Raw genomic sequence first — 22,246 nt, 5'->3', positions numbered from 1 at the left:
ATAGTCAATTTTCGAGATAGATATTTTTTATAACTTATAAGCATTATTGTAATATGTCAAAGGATATTTTCCTGAAGAAAACAACATTGTGTAGTTTTGATATTTTGGGTTGTTTTGAATTAATCTTGCTGAGTTTAAGAAAGTCTCAGGTCTTAAGAAGAAAAAGAAACCATCCAGTTACATAAGCCCACATACAAATATAATCTAAACTGAAATTTCATATCTTCAGAACTTATTCTATGAGGCAGCACCTCACAAATGCAGTGAAGCAAGGCACTTGTGTAACAGTCAGTTGTGAGGTTGCCTGCAAGAGTATTGAATATTTTTATATATTTTTTTCAAAATCAGAAAGAATTCAAAATTTTCTCAGTCATTTCCTTTTTCTTTTTTGTATTTCCTTAGAATAAAAAGGTGAGGCTACAACATTTTGTAAAATTAGAAATTTTGCAAAACCAAAATCTTATCTAACTTAAGTTGAAGTTTCTGATAAGGTATGAATTAAGTGGTGGAATTTGAGAATTATCATCGGGAATGTTTGGTTGTGATTTTACATTTCTTTTTCCTTTTTCACTTCTATTTTCTTTTTCCACTTAAATTTTATCAATGGATAAATTTTTAATGACAAAATGGCATGGAGAAATGAGAGTATGAGTGGAAGCGACAAACATTACTGTACATAATAGTTCATTAGTTCTAATAATCAAACAGAAGTCATTTGCTGATGCCAGTAAAACTTTAATAAATTACATGTTAAATCTGTAAAAGTTATAATTACAGTTTTCAAAACACATAAGATTTATCCTTCTTAGAAGTAACAATTATGCACTTGTTATTAATGCTTTCTATAGCATGGCTGCCTGGAAATAAACAACAGCTACTCTTAGAAAAATATAATATTGGAATATAGAAACACTTGTATCTCTCATGGGCCTATGTATCCCACCTATAACAGTCTACTTAAAGACAAATGATCAGGGATGGATGTGGATGCTCAGTTGTAGGTGAATGTTTGGAATCACTGATAAATTAAAACTGATTTATGTTTAGAGGAAACTAAATGGCTATTAAGAAAAGTCAGAACCTTAACAGTAATAAGTATCTCTAGGAAGCAACCATGAGGTGATTGGAAAGCTAAAATGAAAAAGGACCTTTAAAAGAGGAAATAAAATTCTTTATTAATTTAAGGTAATAAATTAATTTAAGGTAAAAAAAAAAAAGCAAGGAAGATATCATATACCTTTGAACAGGAGAAAAAATAGATAACTGAAAGGGCAAACGCATTCAATTTTTAAAGCTCTTTTATTTTTATAACGAACTTTAATTGTGTTCATATAACTAGAATATAATCCTGTTACACAAATATGAATTGGGATGAAATTACTAAAAGTGATAACAATAGTATGCTTGTCCACAAAGGCAAGTCAAACATTAACAAAAATATACGACCTAAGCAAATATAAGTTTTGATAAGATGGGCATGGATAGATGCTATATTTATTTACTCATTGATTTATTTACACTCAATTTAACAAATATCCATTTTTGTCTTTCATTGATTAAGGATGAAGCATTGCAGTTTTACTTAAACAAAATAAAAGGGAAAAAAAGCTATGTGTCTTATATCGAGAAGTTTTGATGTAGATATCTAGTTCAATATAATTATGCACCCTAAATAATTTACTTAAGTTGCATGTAATACAAATGTATTTAGAAAGCACACATTATACTTTTACATCTAAATAATTCAAATGGTTTATACTGGTAAATTTCTGTGAATAAATCTCAAATTTAAAATGTTCAGTGTACATCAAAATTTCTCGTACATTCATGATAATTGTTCTATATGGATTTTCTGCTGCCCCTCAAATTTATTATGTTTAGAAGAACACAAGATTTATACTTCTGACCATGTCACAGAAGCTGGAATCAGATACTCTTCCGGGTGAAAGGGAGAAAAGGTAGGTTAAAAATAAATGAGTACACAAAAACAGAAATCAAGACAGCAAAGATTTGGGAATGCAAGATCCTGGACCAGAGAGAAGGGAATGAGCCCTACATTAGCAGCTACTTTTTTACCCTCAAATGCTTTGTCAATTCACAGGGCAGGAAATGGACACTATGCAAAAAGCCATAAATTAGAGGTTGTTGCAACCTCACTATAAAGAGAAAAATTGACTTTAGGGCTACTAAGCCATCCAAGGCTTGAGGATTCATGTCCCTGGATAAAAGAAAAACAAAGAGGAGTGACCCTGACATTCTGCCCACATCTTTGTTCTTTAAGGCAATTGTTCATTGATATGCTTCTCGGGTATTGAAAGTGACACCAATAAACCAAACAATAAATGGCCACTAAGGCAAAAAAATAAACAGAAATGTAAGAAATCTCATGTTATTAATCAGACGGATATTTGAATTCAGGCCTGCCAAGGAAGAGGGGCTAATGAAAACCCCCCAGGTTTTTTGTGGTGACCAGTGAGCAAGCTATATATTCTAAGAGTAAGTGCAAACTAGAATTTCACTTTCCTCAACTGTAAAAATGTTATCTGTTCATATTTTATTTTCTTACCAAAAGAAAATCTAATCCTTTCAGAGGAAGATAGTATCATCAAAAATCTCTAAATTTTTGTACATACAATATCTTGTCTTGAATAAAAAGTACCAAGCATACCAAAAACAGAATCAAATGACCAAAATTAAGCACCTCATCTGCCTAAAAACTTAACTAATCTGTACATAAACTTAAATTAATGAATGTAGTAAGGTTGCTGGATGAAATATCAATATGTAAAGTTACTTTAACACCTCTAAATCTCTAAATTAGAATAAATCATCAAAAATGTAGAAGGTGATATTTATAAAAACTTTAAAAATTTAAAAATTTAATCAAATTGTAAGAAATAAATTCACAAAAAGATATACAAGAATTCTATACTGAAAACTGTAAATATTAATAAGATAGATTTCTAAAAAACTAAATAAGTGGAAGAGTATACCATATTCATGAATGGGAAGAGTCAATGTTGTAAAGATAGTAATACTTCCCAAATTATATATAGATTAAATTCATCCCAACTAGAATTTATTTTTTTAGAAGTTGTTAAGCTAACTCTATAATTTTGTGAAGTTTTGAAGGATCAAAAACAGTTTAAACAATAGTAAAAAGTTACTCTGCAAAATACAAACACTTATTATAAAGATAAAATAAATTAAACATTAGCTATTGGTGCTAGGATAGATTGATAATTAATTGAAATAGAAACAGAACTACACATACCTGTTACATGACAAAGTCACTCTTGCAATATAGTAGGGAAATATATACAAATTGCCAGTTATAAAAACAGTGACAGGGATGCAAAGTACAAGGAGTTGGGGGGAAGGGTGAAAGGGAAAGGGAATATAGTCAATAATATTGTAATAAGTATTCACGGTGTCAAATGAGTACTAGATTTATCAGGGTGATCACTTTATAAGTTATATAAAATTTAATCATTATGTGGTACTTCTGAAACTATTACAACTGTAATTGAAATTTTTTAAATTTTACAATAAATAAATAAAAAATAAATAACACTGAGTCAATTGTGTATATGAGAAAATTTTTTCAAATCTTAATACCTTTTCACACTTGATACAAATCTATTATAGGTTTATCATAGACAAAATATAAAGAGTAGAACAATAAAACATCTAGACAAAATATGAGAAAAATTCTCCATTCATTGTAACAAGCACAAGTTTCTTTAGTAAAATTCAAAGTAGAAAGATTGGTAAATTGGACTTTATTGGAATTTAAATTTTCTGTTCATCAGACCACACCATTACGAGAGTTAAAAGGCAAGACACAGAGTAGATGTTCGTAATATATCCTTTAAAAATGAAATTTTAGCTAGACTATATATGAAACTTTTACAGGCAAAGAAGATATATAGAACCAATATTTTAAAAATAGCGCCCTGGACAGGCCACTTTACAAAAACAGACACCCAAATGGCAACCGAAACAATGAAAATTCAAAGCACAATAAAAATACCTAAGTACCCAGAATGGCTAAACTCTTTTTAAAAAAAGAAAAAGAATAGTCAATATTTAGTATTTTCAAAGATGCAATGCAAATACTGGTGTGAGTATAAAATTTTCAACTAGTATAGAAAACTGTTTGGCAACATATACCAAATATGAACACACTCATACTTTATGAACTACCAGTTCCACTCCTAAATATGCATACCCTCAAAGTAGTTATATAATGAACCTGAACGCAAGTAAAATAAGTTCATAAAAATATTATCTGTAATAACTCAAACTGGAAACAAGCAAATATCTATCAATAAAAGAATGGATAAATTGTGACATATTCATACATTGAATTATCTTAAAGCAATAAAAATTGGACTGCTACATGCAACGGAATGAATCTCACAGATATAACTTTGAGAAAAATGCAGAGACAACATAGTACATGCTGGACACTTACATCAAATTAAAGTTCAAAACAAATAAGGGTTTATTTAATTTGTAAAAATTTTATTTTTATCAGTTAAAATTTTATGATAGGTAGTTACTTTCCCTGACATTCTTTTTCTTCTAAAAAAAAAATGGAGATGATAATATCTATCTCATTACAGTCTCACAGAAAGCAAATGAGATGCTGTGTATAACTAGCACAGTTTTTGGCATAGAGTAAATAAATGTCAGTGAAAGCTCTTTCCCAACTCTTACATTTGAACCTGTTCAGAACTTCGTTTTCCTGAGTATACTATATTTTAGAATAGAAACCTTGGAGGCATCTTTATTTAATCCCCTTCTTTTATCTTCCATACTAAAGTAATCATTTATCCCTTTTATTTCTTAAATATGTCTCTATTCTTTTTTTCTCTGTTGCTTCTGTTTTAAGTAGACTTTCACTACAGTATCATAATTAATTTTCCCATCTTTAACCTTTTTTCCTACTAAAAAATACTCTTGACAAAATTTTCTGAATTAAACTTCTAAATAACATAGCTCGTTTTCACTCTTTACAAAGGTCTCTCATTGCTGAAACCGTAAAGAATAAAATTCTTAACACTACACATAATGCTCTCCCAAATACGGCACTCATCTATCTTTCACATCTTATGTTACCCACTAGTTATTTAAGGCTCTACCATTCCAAGTGTTACACTTCTTGGAAAAGTCTTGTAGTTAAATTATCTCTTTCTATGTTTTATTCATAAAACCTGAAATACTCTTTATCCTTTTTTGATTTCATAACATGCTTTTTGAAATCCTATATTTTCCCTCAAGACTATAGTCAAGTTTTACCATTTACATATAGCTTTTCTGTTTCCTCAGTCTAAGTTAACAGTCTATTCTTTGTGTACTCATAACTGCTTAGTATATTTATTGCATTAATCACTTTCTGTCTTGTATATGTTTTGGTTAATTGTGTACTTATGTTTTTCCCACTCAAGCATATTTTGAAAATCAAGCAGCACGTGTAATTCATCTTATTTCTCCATATTCAAGAAGAGTACTTAGCATTTACATCGATTCCTCTTCTACTCCCAGTGAATTTGAACTGAATTTAATATATGTACATGGGAGAGAGAGCAGGAGAGTCTGTTTCAGAGGAAAAAAAATCAAAGTTAGATTTTATTTTGTTTTAATCAAAATTTTTAAAAAATAGGTTCTTAGGTTTTTTAATTAATCTTTTAATAGTTTGGCACACAAAATTAGTTACTTAAAATATATTAAAGAGTAACTGTTACTAAAATATGTTATGCTGTGTCTGGGACCTTTACCATTTTTAGCAAAATTATTTTTATTAAATTCAAATTTTAAGTAATGGCTTCAAATATGGGAAAGCCTCCATTTGATGATACTTTCTAAATTTGGAAGATGAAAGGTACTCAGCTTTTTGTCTTACAGTTTAGCTGCCATCACAGAAGAGGTCTCTTCTTTTCGAATATAGCTACTCCAAAACATTCCTCAGAAATACTGGAGAAGTGTGAGAAATAACTTAAATGTTCTTCAGAATTGTACCTTACCGTTCTCACCAGTTCCCATGGTGCAAAAGTGTTGATTTTTGTCTTTATGTTTTATGGTTAAGAGGATAATTTATAACCTTAAGAGTGATATTAAATATACTACATTAAAAAGAGACATAACTCATATTTCATTATGGCTTCGTTAACTTTGAATTCCACTGCTGATTGAACAAACACTTTTTCTGTGTTTGTTCATTAAAATTTTTGCTACTTACTTTGGATTCCAGTATGAACTGAATTGAAATTTAATGCCCTACACAGCTGCTAAGAAAATAGATATCAATGATAAATAATATGAATTCTAGGTATCTGAAATATTAAAATATTTGTAATATATAAGAATAAACACTATAAAATATAAGTTAATAGAGTTGGACAAATCAAAATAACTCTTGATAAAACCAAAAGTAGGGAAAAAAATACCTTTATTTCCATATCTTTAAGCTAGAATTTTTATTTTGGAGTACACACACACACACACACACACACACACACAAATGTAGATTTCTTTATGAATTTACCACATCACTGAACAGTTAATGGAACAAATTGGCAGACATTCCATAATGTCAGTAAGGGCTGATAAAATCATAAATCACAGGTTTGAAGGGCCCCTAAAATTAGTGAAGCATTCATTCATCTAGTCCAAGAATCTTTTGGACAATACCTTTATGATGCATCCCATTAACATACATTTTAACAGTTCAATTAATGTGTAACTTACTACCTCCTTTAGACAATGTCAATGTTGGAATTTCTTCCTTTTATTGAGTTAAATTTGATTCATGGAGTGTCTATATAAAATATTTGCCTTTTAACAGGAAATACCCATGTGAATATTAAATATCTGTTGCATTGGTTTTCCCAAATAAACAATAATGGCTAAAACCTACCCAGAAAGAACTTTAGGATAACACGAAGATTTTCTATAATGAAAAATAGAACCTGATGAGCTGAAGGCAACTATCAATAAAGGCTGAAACTATTTGCTGAATAGAGACAGAAAAAGAAGTGTCTTCTAATGGTCATCTTGTGAGATTTTGGTCTTAGGAAAAGCACAGTATTATGTTTACATAAATCGTTATGAAACCTCTATCTGAAATAGTTCTGCAACATTAAGAGTACCTTATAAGCTCCAAATTTTTACATGAGAAAACATCTTATTATAGAACACCCTAAATCCCCACTCTACACAATTATTTTCGTGGAAATCTGTGACCTAGGAATGTCCAATGCCATTCCCAGTGATATATGTTATATTTCAACTACACTTGGCTTGGGAGTATGATTTATACTCACCAGTATTGACTTCTGTTTACAATTCTATTTCAAGTGTGATGCGAGAAAGACTCACTTATCTGCTGCAGTTGGCTACGGAAAAAATAATATCAAATTTCCAAGGGGAAATACTTATAACCATGAAATTAGTTAATGTATATAAAGACACTTTCAAAATGGTTAAATGCCATTTTGAAACACACAGATGGTGATGATAATATGTTGAAGATTATTGTAAAATTGTTCTCATAAGAAAAATGTTATATTTAGGGCTTGATAGTTGATTTATGTTCGCCTTATTTCCTCATACATAAAATAGGAACAAAAATACCTTTCTTTCTCACTTTTAAGTTTGTTTTGAAGTTAAAATGGGATAATGTATTGTATATAAAAGCACAGTGTAAATCATAAAATCCTGTGTAAATAAACTATTAAAAGTTTACAGACCTTATGTAGTGTCATTGGCATGTAATAAATTATGAATGTTTATGTTTATGGCGTTACACTCTTCTGCAGATGGTTGGGAACACAAGTAGTACTTGCTAGAAAAACCCTGAAATATGATGAATTGTTGCCTAAGTATTTGAAAATCTAGGTAGATAATTTTTAAAAGGAGAAAAAGTATTATCAAGAACTAATATTTCTTCAACTTAAATTTAGAGACAAAAAGAAATGAAAGAATTGGGTTCAGATAGATAGAAGAATTGGTTTTGTTATTTAGCATCTCAGTGATGGATACTCGTCTAAACCTTCTTGGCCTCAATTTCCTATATTTACAAAATGGGTTTTCATTTTCCCCTTCTAGGGAAAAAAAAAACATTATAGGAAATATAAAACTGAGTAATGAATAATGAATAAGAAAGTAGTTTCTAAACTATAAATTGCCAATCGAACATTTATTATTAGGACTAAAGATATTGCATTTAATAAAACATGTCCAAGTCTTAACAAATTTCTTTTTAAGAGAAAATCTATACCAATATTGTAGGCCAACTTCAATCAAAACAAACATAAATAAAATGATTTTTATAGCCTTACCATTATGCTTAGCTTCATTTTTCTATATTTGCCCCCTTTTAGGTACCATTCTTAGGTTTCAAAATCTTTCTAGTTGGCTGCTTTGTCAGATAAAGTTGATGTAATAATATCTACCTATAATTATTAAATAACCTCTTTGCTTACCAAAGAATATGAATTGGACCAGTCTTCTATTTAAATATGCTTAAAGATATATCTAGAGATAATCACAAAATTTAAACTGAATTTTAAATTATATTTTGAAATACACACAGATTTTAGGTACTTGTACATTCTAAGTAACGTTAACATTTCTGATAGGTGGATAATAACGAAACATCATCTTCTGAGTTTTCAGTGTCCATTTCTTGTCAGGCCAGTTGGCCTTATTGAAACACTAGGAAGCAAAAATTTGAGTTAAATTCTTGGCAAATGTAATTTGTAGAGTAGTGTCATGTTTCTTTTTCTAAGGTTTTCCTTCAGATAGCATGCCAAATTGTGGGGTGATGTATACCACGGATAAAGAACTGAAGTCTCACCCCAGAAAGCAATGAAAACTTCTTGTCTCAGACTTTGAAGAAATCTCATCAATAATTTATTTGAACACTCCCATTACGCTATAAGGGAACTAATGTTCAGAGATACAAATGGCTATATCCAAATTTTTAAAGCTGACCACTGAAAGCAGCAAGACTGGCCCCCGGCTTTTTATGAGGTAATTTTTCCATGCTACCTTTGGATATTGTTCTGCTTATGCATGGAGATCTAGAAGCAGCCAGAGAAGAAGTAGAATATGGTTACAAACATTACAAACGTCAACAGAAAGAAGAAGTTACATTTTGAAGTTAAGAATTTAATTTTATCTCCAATGTATTTCAATTCATATGTTTAGCTATATTTTTAAAGCAATGTGTTCAGAATTTGTTTTGCTAATTTGAAATCACTAGAACATGACAAGCAGCTACTGCCTAGAGGTTAGAAAACTTTTCCTTTTCAATGAGGTCAGAGTTTTATGCTTAATGAATTAATTCTCTATATTATTATTATTGAGAAACAATGAATGTGTCTAAAGAACAAAATCTTCATAAACTCTACTATATAGAGCCAAATTTGTTCCTATATTTCCTTTCCTTTTTAAGCTAATTTGGGTAATATGGATATTTGTGCACAATGAATGAATTTTCCAGATTAGAATATATTCTCCATTTTCTTAAAGCAACCAAAAGTTTGTGACCTTATTTTTTCTTTTCAAATCAAAATGGTTGAGCTAAGCTTTTAATTTTATTTTTATGCTTTGTATGTATGATAGTGTGTTTTTATGAAAAGATTAAGTATTTCAGAAACATTTTCAATAACGACTTATTCCGTATTCTACACTGGTCAATCCACATCGATACTGTAGTGTATGTGTTAGGACAGTTCAGATACAAGCTTCATAAGAGGATAAGCATTTTACTCACTACACTATTCATAATCTCTAACACAGGATAAGTATTTGTTGAGTGCATTAATTAAAAGCAGTCAATGTAACCTAAGTTTATATTTATAAAGAGAAGATATAATGTGAAAAGTCCTTAGAAAAAAAAATCATTGTAATGCCTTGGATGAGGGAGAATGAAGAGAATCCAGAACTGTAGGGTCAGTGTGTGGTGTGGTTAAGCCGTAAAACCGTGGGCCGTGAAGTCAGGCGAACCTGGGTGCGAGTCTAGAATCTGTCACTCTGTGGGATCTGAGGGTGTTATTTATTTTCTCTGAGAAGTACTTTGTTTACGACATGGGGACAATTATCTTTACTTTCCAGAGGCTTTGTGAGGATTAAATGCAATAATTAATGTAAAATACAATCACGACATCTGCCGTATGGTCCCTCTGACTGTGTTTCCCACTTTATTCTTTGTGACCTTTTCTCTCACACTCAAGACTTCAGGGACAAACACAAGAAATGTTTTCATTTGTTTGCCTGTCTTTTCACTGGCTATATCCTCTGTTTAGAATGTTCCACTATGCTGGCTTCTTGGCTAAATCGAGTCTTCATGCTGTAGTGAGCTTGCCCGGCTACCAAAAAGAGATTCAACATTACGTCTCCTCTTCATCTTAGAGAAAAAAAGCAGAAAAAGAAAGTACAAAGTAACAACTTAACTTAAAAAATATTTCCTTAAGGTCAATTTGAAAGGGTGGTTAAATGAAGCAAGCTCTAGAAGATAGGGCAGTTTTCTGGCATAGGGTTTAAATTTGATTAAAAGTTTTGACGAAACTGGTAGAGGACTCTTTCTGCTAGTCTGGAAATTACACATTAGCTCTTGCCCTTATGAAACGGTGGAGGTAGGGCAGCGTCCCCTGACTTGAAAGAACTAGTGTGAATCATTTGATTTTGCCAGAAAGAAGACACGCTATGGGGATATCTGTTAGTCATTTAGAAAAAATATCTCCTTTAAGCTAGACATGTATGTATGAATAATATTATTACTGATGTTTCCAACATTTAAACATAAATTGTGGCAGTCAACTTTAGAAGTCCAAAGGGGATTTCTTGTGTTTTAGTTGTTGGTTTTTGGTTCTTTAATGGAGTTCAAATTGTGATATTTACTTTCCATCACTCCATTGTTTGCCAACTATAAGACACTCATCTATGTATTTCCTAGTCTTTACGGTTTATCTAACGGAGGGTAAATCTTCCATAAATGTGTCATAAATTAATAATGGTTTTGTTTTTAGAACACAATAGGAAAGAAACCTATTTTTAGAGCATACTTGATAAATGATTAGGAGAATGCTTGCAATTGAGGGATTGTGCTAACATAAAATAAGGATTTAAAAATCAAGATAAAATATAAAGGAGCTTTTGTGTGCTTAATTTACTGGACTTATAGATTATTTTGCTCCTGACTGCAGTGTGTGTGATTTAGTGATTTTAGAAAGTAATCTATTTTTTCCCTGGGAAAGATCACCTTAAAGAAAGAACTCACAGCCTTTAGATGATGGATCTATGAATCAAAGCTACATTCTTTGAGTTGTGTGTTGACTTGAGTGTTATAGTTCAAATAGCAATCTGCGCTGCGTGTGTACAAAAATCTTTAAAATTACTTCAAAAATGAATTACTGTACATAATACCCATGAGAGTTTAGTGTTGCTGTTTTCTTTTTATGCCAACAAGACTTGGTCACAGAAGGTTAAATGACTTTCCCAAGGTTACTTAGTGAGTCGTAATCAAAACTGGAAATAGAGCCCAAGAGTCTAGTTCAAATTCTATGACTCCTAGATGCTGACTTTTTAAAAACTGACAGATTGACTGTGATGTGTAGAAGCTCAGTGAAGTAGTAACATTTCTTTTTAATAATAGCAGTTAAATGTCCAGTCTTAGTTAATTCTAAAATACAATTCTAAATTAAGTAAAAATTTATGAAATTTAAAATTAATACAGGCAAGCTCATTTAAATTAGTGTACAGAGGGGGACTTGCATTTGTTCTATGGAGATCAGTCCAAAGACAACATATTTATACATTTGGAAATGTCAATATTATTTCACACATACAAAAAAATCTCATATCTAGGCATACATCTTGCTACCAGGTATTTTAAAATGAATTTTAGCAAACTGATAAGGAAAAAAGTATACTAAAAAATTCTATGTTTATGTTTTTATGTGAACGTTTCTACTTAATTTAAATAATTCAACTTAATTTAGCTATTACATATTGAGTGCCTATTTTACTCATATAAAAAATAAAAGAATGTAAGAAGACAAGTGACCAAAATGATGGTGCTATTCTAGACAGATTGATAAAAAGCCTCTTTATAAGCTTTCATTTGAGCAGAGATCTAAATGCAATAAGAAAGTGAGGCATGTCAGTGACTAAGGTAGTTCTTTCGTAGGAGAGAGAAAAGCAAGTGAAATGCCTTTAAGAGGAAGCAAATGTAGAGTGGTCTAGGAACATAAACACACTCCAAAAGACTAGTGTGGACTGAGTCATGGGAAAAAGTAGTATGAGAAGAGAGAAGTGTGAAGAGAGCTAGGTTACATACAGCTGTATGGGCCACAGTAAGGAATTAGGATTTAATTCTGAGTATAAGAGAAAGTCAGAGAGTGTTGAGCAGAGGACTGCTGGGGGGCTTCCTTTTACTAGGATTGCTGCTGCTATTAGACAAGAATGTGCGTGAGGGTAAGAACTACAGAAAAAAAATATATACATACCAGTTAGGGAACAAGTACAGGAGTGCCAGAGAGGTAGGATGAATCAGAGTGGCAGCGGTAGAGGTGCTGCGAGACTCTTATTGTATTTTAAAAATGTAACTGGACTTTTGCTTCCGGAAAGATGAAGTAGATGAACTCTTTCTTATTCTTTTGGCTAATTAAACTACAAACTCAGGGCATGTACATAGTACACATCAGAAGACAGTGTATGGAGAGAAGAAAGCGGATTGGGTAATGAGGAATGACATGGTAGTGAGTTCTCCAGGTTTTATTTTTGTCTTATATGGCTCAAATTGGATGATAGAAAAGTCAGAAACCTGGAAATGCCAATAAGCAAATTAAAAAGTCTCCAGAATATCTGCTCTCTCTAAGCCAATAAGAATGAGAGCATAGCAAAACAGAGTTTTAGACAGAGATAATAAAAAATCTACTTCAGCCAGACACAAAAGAAAAAGAATTACAGCCTCATCCTCACTCCCACCATCAAATGCTAAGTGGACACCTACACATCCACCCTTGCCGGAGTATAAGGAGCTCCTGCAGTGGTGGCTTCCTCACAGAAGGTCAAGTAGGAAGTTTGGTGTTTCATCCCCACATGGCAACAACAAGGTCCCTTTCTCAACACTTCCCCATCAGCTGAGACCATGAAGGGAGCATGGAATCTGACCTCCCACTTCCGTCCTACCTAGTAGTAACAAAGAGACCCTCAAAACCCCCATCCTTCACCCATCTTATCTGCAGAGGCTGACTTAAATCTCAACCTGGAAATAATGAGGTGATGTTTCCTTTCACCCACCAGAGCAGTGTCAAAGAAGACACATCAAAGCATAAAATGTAAATAAAATCCAGAGTAGTACAATACATAATCCAAAATGTCTGGGGTACTATCACTGATTGTCATTATATTGATCATCAAGATGATCTCAAACAGAATGAAAAAAAGATAATCAACATAGGCCAACACTGACATGACATAGGTGTTAAATTATCTCACAAAATTTTAAAGCAGCCATTATATAAATATTTCAAGGAGCATTATAAACATGCTTGATACAAATAAGAAATAGGAAGTTTCAGCAAATGCATAAAAAATATAATGAAGAACCATATATAAATTATAGAATGAAGAAAATATGATAACTAAAATAAAACTCAATTCATGAGCTCAATAACAAAATGAAGAGGTCAGAGTAAAGAAATTTTTAACTGATGATAGATCAATAGAAATTACCCAATCTGAATAACGGAGATTTAAATTATATAATGGATTTTATGAAGGACAAATCCCTTCATTATAATTCCATAACTTTATTATAATATTCATTTCAAAATATACACAGAGAGTAGAGGTATATTGAAATTTTTGGTTAATTTAGTGATCTGATTCAAGTTCCATAAGTTAATTAAGGTGTAAAATATATTAATCTCATTCTAAACTTTAAATAGCTGTTTAATAAAATTCAATATATGTATGCATCTCAAGGAAAATAAATAATGGCTTATAATTTCCTAAATAAATGCTATTATACCTTTTCCTTAACATACAGACACACAGACACACACTTACACACATAGATACACCTACGCTTTTTTTTTTCTGGTGTAGTTGACTGCAAAATTTTACTTTTCTGTGTTTCCTGTTTCTGGAAAGGGAACTTTTTTCTCAGTCCTGTTTCTGATCCCATACAAGCAGTGATGCATAGTAATGCAGTTGCCATGACAACTGTTCCGCAAACTTAAGGCAAACCCATATCACACTGAGGCTGAGTCCCAGCTCAGAAGACAGATGGTGATCCCAGGTTCATAGCCTTCATTTTTTTCGGATTCTTCTGATCTGAAGAACTCATTTTAGCAAAGAAAAGAGAAGTTTTCTTGTGTTTTTTTGTTTGTTTGTTTGTTTTAATCAAAGTCAATTGTAAATTATTGTCTATATTCAAAATTCTTTATTCTCTTATATGTGAAAGATTTGTAGTAAAGCATTTGCTCAAATATTCAATAAGCTACTAACGATAACTTATTTAGAATTCATGTATATTCAGAGGCAAAACAGGACAGTAAAATTATGCATTATTTAAAGATTAATGATACGTAAGTTCTAGAAAATTTTTAAAAACAAGGCTGCATATATTATTAAAGCACTTGAGGTGATTCTTAATACTTAAATAGCTGAAGCACTGTTAGTTTTTGCCTCTAATTTAGGGAAGGCTATGATTCTCGAGGTTATGCTAGGATACATCTGAGTAAAAAAAGAGTATACCTGAGGATTTGATATTTAGTAAGTACTAAGGTTTAGTGGTCGGATTTTCATCAAACAACATTTATTAGAGGCTTATGAGCAGACTTTATTATGGGATTTAAGAGTGGCTGAAAGAAAACACCACACAGGGCTTCTCTCTCATCACTTATTTAGATGAAGAAGAGTAAAACCCTTTTCTTCTAACACAGGTCAATGAAATACAAAAAATAGAATAGGAATCCAAAAAATAGAAGCAAATAGCTCAGAAGAAAAATATTTGAGGAAAAATAAATATAATTAAAATATAGCAAGTATACATTTTGATACATCTCAGCTTATAAAATTATATTTATAAATTTAGATTAAGTGCTAAGAGTTCAGTAGGCAATCTCATTGAATTTCAAAGGTAATATCTACGCTGAAAAACTAGGAACTACAAATGACATTTAAGGAAATTGAAAAGTGCTCATAGTATTTAATGATCATAAAAAGAATGCTAGCTACCTGAAATATCTAAAATTTCAATTATTATATTTGAATAGTGATATATTTTAGTTGTTATTTTGTGTTAAAATCAACATATATAAATATTTTTATACACATATTTGATGCATATCCCCATGCACAAAAGCAATTTTTAACAATTAGTTCATATTCATTTAATCTTCTGAAGAATTTTTGAAAACTATACATTTTTAAAATAGAGAACACATTCAACTACTTAATGGTCATGGAAGTTTAAGATTTTTTTTTTTTTTTACTAAAGTAATATATAAGAATAAGATACTAAAATTTCACAGGACAATTTTATATAAGTTTGTTTGGCAGAGAAACATATAAACTCTATATAGCATCATACCCATTTTACTCTCATGAATTGGAATCCACTATACTTATTTCCTTGAATAGTTCTGTCTTTTTGTTTTATGCCAAGTTTCTTTTTGAAATAAGATGTAATAAAATATTATCAGAATCTACTGGTTGATATTTAAGCACATTAATTTAAAATCTTCTCTCTTGTGGTAATGACAGAATCACCTATCCTTCCCAAGTTTTTAGGCTTTGGGAATCTTGGATATTTTGCAAATCATTATGGCAATTATAACTTTCTCCTATCAAACCCTTTTTTACCTTCCTGCTCCATTGTGTCACTCCATAATCATAGCATCTATTAGTGTGCTAGGTTCTTTGCTTAGTACTAAAGATATGACATATTTAAATGTTTATAATAAAGCTCTAGGCATTTATAGCCACAGTTTATAGATTATGATATTGAAATTCACATGGGTTAAATTGATTTACCCAAGCCTATATATGTTAATTGTATAATCGAGCCCAAGTATTTCATATTCTAAATCTTGTCCTCTTTCTTCTCTACACTCTATCTTTCTGTCCTCTTAAACCTTATGATACTTTTGACTCTTCTTGTTTCACTTACTCTTTTGCTTCTTACAGTTGTCTTGTTTATGTTTTATCAACCCTATCTAGAGTCAGAAAAACATTCGTATTTTTATTTATCTTTATATTTTGCATCGTGTAGCACAAAATCTTTTTTGTAATATAGTATGCTATTAGAACAACTTGGAAAACTACAGCTTCCAGTTACAGCCATGCCACCCTGAATAAGCTAGATCCCGTCTGATCTCGGAAGCTAAGCGGGGTTGGGCCTAGTTAGTACTTGGATGGGAGACCACCTATGAAGACCAAGTGCTGTAGGCAAAATAATTAAAAACTAAGGGATTGTAAGCTGACAAGGTCCTTGCAATCAGTGAGGTTAACTAAAGGTTGCCTTGCTTAAAAAAAAAAAGAAGAAAAAAAAAAGGAAAGGAAAACTACAGCTTCCAATCAAATAGCCTTTTATGCTTTTCTCTCTGGCAGAAAGTGGGCTGTGGTTAGGTAGATTGCTACTTGGTGCAGACAGTTTATATCTAGCTCAGTATCCTGATTGATCGCCTAAGATCAATTTGAAAATAGTGCACAGGACTGCAACCTGTCATATCTGATATTTGGAAACCACTTTGTTAGATTTCATTTCTTCTTTAATAGCGTCTTAAACCATGCCTAAGGGATATAGAAAGAGATAATGTTTTTCCTAGGCACCTTCACCTCATATATATAAATTAACTTTGCCTGAAATTTCGAATAACTGATATCCTCAAATCTCAGTTGCTTTCATAAATATACTTTTTTTCCCTCACCCAGCAATTCTTTTGAAGACCTACCTCTCTCTATATATAAACTCAATTACAAGTGCTTTGCGATTATCAGTTGTACATGCACCTCAACCTTGACCCCTTTCATTGGGTAATTTTGTCCAGTTAAAAGAATTTACTGGGGCCATTAATCCAATAAAAAAATTTAACAAATGTCTTATGGCTTAAAGTGTATCTGAATTTTATCTTTCACTGGTAAAAGATAGGCGATGTTTCATTGAGTACCCCTCCAAGTCTTGGAATTTCTGGATTCTTTCCTTTCCCTTTCACTTCTTTAAAGTAGATGATTTGTTTTTCTGATCTCACCTACCTCTTGTATTACTTTATCTAATGTTGATAATAAACCACAATTTCATCTAGTAATTGTCTTCTAAGAATTTCTTTGACTAGAGCCCTAACACATTAAGTATATGTTCTTCCTCTCAAATATTCTTGGACAGTAGGTTTACCAAAAGTTTTTTCCACTATATAACATTGCCATTATTAGTTTAATCTCTAAAAACATATTCTTCACGGTCCACCACCTGGCTCCAAAACCAATCCTAAATATTTTGGGTTATCATGAGTCAGCTGTTGTAGTGATAAAGCTAACTAACAACATGCAGGCTTTTTATATTGTACGCTTTGAAAATGTTCTCTTAGGTGACATTAAAGGGCATTTGAGAGGGTCGTAACTGTCATGGCAGAATTGCAATATTGCCTTTTGGTGTATTTCCCCCTTCATACATGCTTTATGGAATGCAATCACTTCAGACTGTCTACAACAGAGGACTTATATTTGTATTCATAACTTTTCTTGGTTTAGTGACTATAAAGTTCTGTCCTGAAGAAATGTGGGCTTCGTTGGGAGCCAGAAAGAGGGAACAAAGCAACATTTACTTTGAACTGATTCTAAAAGGAATTTATGTTCCTAACGTTCTCCTCAGTTTTCTTTTTTTCCACCCAAGTGGGTCACTGTGTCTCTGTGCCTTCCTAATTTTCCAGATAAGTATTCAGGAATATAAACTTTGTCAATGACCAATAATACTATTTTTCTACCATTTAAAACTGTTATATATTTAAAAACAGTTAAAATACTATATTAGTCTTTTAAAAATATAAACGAATATCCTATACTATGTGGTTTTCTTGCTCCATCGAATCTTTTATATTCAGTATTATAATTCCTGAATATTCCTTCATTATAATCACTTAAACTACTGCGTTTATTGACATTATAAAGTACCTGATACATGCAAGACCAAAAGCATGAACTCAATGACTTGCTACTTACAACTCTTTTAAGCGTAAAATTGAAGGGAATCGCACATTTTAAAATATTGATTTTTCAACAACTCTATGTTCTCATTCCTCCATCTCTTTTTTATGTACTTTGCTTCCCTTTTTTAAAAAAATAATTCATCCTTCAATGTATACCTCAAATGCTGTCTTCTTCTCTCCCTCCAATGCATGCCCCCACACATGTACATAATATACACATACTTCTAAGTTCTTAAATGATAGCAACTCTTCCTCAATCACCTTTAAACTTCTGGCAATTACACAGTTCTTGACCTTTATTAGTTGCCTTATAAATATGTATTGTATTATTTTTACTCAAGGGGACACAGGAACCCAAATTATCTAACTGACTTGTTCAATATCATAGTCATCTAGTGGCAATAGTAGGATAATAATCCAAATACACTAACTCTAAATTCAATATTTCTTTATATGTAATACGTGAATAAAGCCAATACATACATATAATTTAGAACTCTGTAAAATTATACTGTATTTCTGAAACCTTAAAACTGAATATCTAATAAATGTCTTATTTTTTCTAATTTAAATATATGCGGTGCTATTGTGTTTACTGTTCAAGCAGTCATGTTTAAAAACAATCTATACAATTCCATTAATTTCACATCATCTAGAATTTTTTATTCATTTGTTCATTTCAGTTATACATTTCTCTCCTACAGCATATTGAAATAGTGATTTGTGACTAAAATTTCTACATGCAACTTCTTTTGGTCCTATCAAATATTCATTTATCTAGATTGTTTATTTATTATGGATCCTGTTATACTTTATCAAAGGAGCCTTTTTAATATATATATTAAATATATATATATATATTTAAAAACAACAACAACAACAAAAAACTAGCAGCCAAAAGGATATCCTCTTTGTCTTTGACTTCAGGATGTTCCTGCAGTGAGCAAGGCATTTTGGATGCCTTCAAGAGGAAGGTCAGCATGAAGAGACATGGCTTGCTCTGACCTTCCTGAACCTTCAAACTGTTTCATCTGAGTCAGTGCTTTTGGGACTTCCACTTTATTAGTTTTAGAACTTCCACTGAGAGTGTTCTGTCTCTGTTATTTTAGCAGACTGGGAAATCTATGGATGGTATAAAGATGATCAGAGAAAATTTACATAGGTAAGGCATTTTAAGCACTCCCAAATGCTTTTAAATTAGAAAAAGTTAAATTTATAAAAACAGTTTGGGATGGTTATATGTTTACAAATCGGGGTTATGATCTGAATTCAAATGCTATCTTTCCAGTTTACCTTTTCTTAACTTATACATATTTGTACAGATTTGAGGAGGGAAACTATCTCAAAGTACATAATCAATTACCCTAAAACTACTTAAATATTTCATTTATGTTTTTGTTCAGATGTTTTGTTCAGTAGTAAGAGTATAAATAAGAAATAAAAGAATACTAAACTCCATTACATAGCATGTATCAGAATTCTTAAAGATAAATAAATGAAGTATCAATCTAAGCATTTATATTGATCCATAAATAATTCTACTTCACAATAAAAAATATAACCACTAGTGTCACAATCTGTACTTTGAATAAGTAGAGGTCTTGATCCTCATTAGCATATCGTACACACCGATTATATTTAAAATATCTATGAAAGATTCTCATTTACCATTGTATAACATTTTGGGCCTCATTTTGTAAAACTGATCAAAAGGTCTCAGCTATAATTTATATGAGTGGCAGCTTTGAATAGTGGAGGTATGGAGGCTTTGGAATCACCTGAACTGGTTAGATTCCTGCAGGGTCACATGAAATTTACATGTATTCAAATCTCAAATTCTACGTTAGAAATCTAATACTCCCTTCGTGGGAGTGTTACGCAGTTTATAAATAATATATCTGAAGAGACTAGCCAATATGAGGAAATAACAGACTAATAGCTGTTATTATCCTTGTGATTGTCTTTTAGACCAGAGGCTTTTACATTGGAGTATACATACCTTTATGGGCACAAGAAGACTCTTCAAGAGCTAAAAGGGTTGGACCATATTTAAGGAAATCAATTTGAAGATCCTGAACTTTCATAAGCACCTCTTTCTAAATTTGACCCTTATAATACTGCATCTGTCCTGTTCGAATTCTTCTTTCCAACTCCCTTTCACAATTATCATTCTCCTAAGTTAAAGAAAGAGAGAGGGAGAGAGAGAGAGAAAAGAAGAAAGGAAGAAAGAAAAGAAAAAAAAGAAAGTGGAAAGGAAATCTTTCTTTCAATGAAATTCTTCTAATGGAACACTGGGTGTTAAAAACACCTGGACGCTAAAAAAGGAGATAATTCTAGAACACATTTATGTTGAGGAAGAACCCTTGGAAAGCAAAGGGCTTCTGTAGAAAAAGAGAAAAACTGCAAAGACATTATTTATTTCGTCTTGGTGAAAAAGTCATGGCAAACCTCCTTGTTTTTCTTTCTATCTCTTCCTTTTCCTCACTCTCCATCTCCCTGTCTACTTATGAATTCAATTCAGAAGTGATATGGTTGTCATGGGAATATAAATTATCATGATTTTTCATATTAAAAAAATTCTCACTTGTAAAATTAAAATTAAGTTTCATTAAGCTGGGCCATTTGCTAATTTCATTTAGCAAATGAAAGAGAGATATTTTCTATATATTAAATGTGCTAATTTTGCTGCTACGAGATTTTTAAAAAATATACATTTAAAGCCTCTGTTAGGCAGAGTTCTCTAGAGAAACAGAACCAATGACATATGCACATTTATTTGAGGATGTGGCCCCTGTGATTACGGAGACTGAGAATCCCATGTTTATAAGCATGCTTGTAAACCCAGGGCAGCTGGGGATGTAATTTAGTTCAAGTCCAAAAGCCTGAAAACCAGAGGAGCCAAAGGCGTTATTAAAGAACAAAATTCAACTGAGTAAATTTGAAGGTCTTTTTGGCTTTATCAAGTGATTCATGAAGCAGGCAGCATCCCATCTAGCAACTAGAAGGGTGCTCAGAGCGGTTGCTTTTATTAAGCAGGAGGGTTTGGCAGTAGAGTTATTAGCAAAAGAAAAGAATGTATTATTTTCAGGCCAGATTTTTTTTCTTTTGGGGCAAGGGAATGGCTTGGGTTTTATCATGTGAATTACCTCACTAGTCTTGATCAGAAAATTCCAGACTGATTGTTTTAAAGTTCTATTCCTGGGAGAGGCCGAAACTGCAGTTAGGTTAGTTATGAAGTTTTGGTTTGGAGACGTGGCTTAGCAAAAGTGACTCCATCTTGGCTGTTGTTTCCTTTTTTCTTTTTTTTTTTTTTTTTAACTGTGTTATTCCTTGTCTGTTGGCAGGAGAGGATGACGAGATGCACCAGCTCAGCAGTGAGGCAGGAAAAAGATCGTGCTTATTTACATTGGAAAGGCCAAGTTACTTAACTGAGTCCACAGATTCAAATGTTAACCTCACTTAGAAACACCTCACAGACACATAGAAATAATATTTAATGTTGGTACCCTATGGCCAGTCAAATCTAAACTTAAAATTAAACATTATAAAGCATATCACGATATCCAAAATGCTATCAAGCAACTAATGCTGAGCAACTAAAATGCTTTGCAACTAATTAAACTCATGATAAACATTTTTGACATGAAAATAAAAATGTGTGAGGAGCCTAATTCCAAAGGAAAATTATGTACTTTTATAACGAAAGTATCTGGTAATCACTCCCTAAGCAGGTTATCAAACTTAGTATAAGAGAGAAGGGATATCTCAACACATTGTGGCATTTGATTGAGATAAGGTGTTACCTAGAGTCGCCATAAATGTTTACCTTTTCGATCTGAATTTCCATGTATTGGCAATATAAAGGGTACAGAAACAAGTTAGACAACATTATGAGAAAAAAATATCAAAGTCGTATTGTGAGATTTTTCTACAGAGAATTGTCCTGTAATAAAATTCAATAAAATTGATGTCCTGAAAAAAACAGAGAAGGAAAGTTTGGAGGATAAAGTGGCTCTAGG

The 22,246-nt window shown here is 31.7% G+C and overlaps 1 protein-coding gene and 1 pseudogene across 2 annotated transcripts in view; both read left to right on the top strand.

Moving 5' to 3' along the window:
• Positions 1–22,246, top strand: part of KLHL1 (kelch like family member 1) — a 273,787-nt gene that overhangs the window by 30,280 nt on the left and 221,261 nt on the right. The gene's annotated exons all lie outside the window — the stretch shown is intronic.
• LOC112481432 lies at positions 16,355–16,473 on the top strand (annotated as a pseudogene).

This window comes from Pteropus alecto, unplaced genomic scaffold (assembly GCF_000325575.1).
Source record: "Pteropus alecto unplaced genomic scaffold, ASM32557v1 scaffold72, whole genome shotgun sequence".
NCBI classification, from domain to species: domain Eukaryota; kingdom Metazoa; phylum Chordata; class Mammalia; order Chiroptera; family Pteropodidae; genus Pteropus; species Pteropus alecto.
The sequence above is the reverse complement of the archived record's forward strand: the minus strand, read 5'-3'. Positions and strand labels throughout refer to the sequence as shown.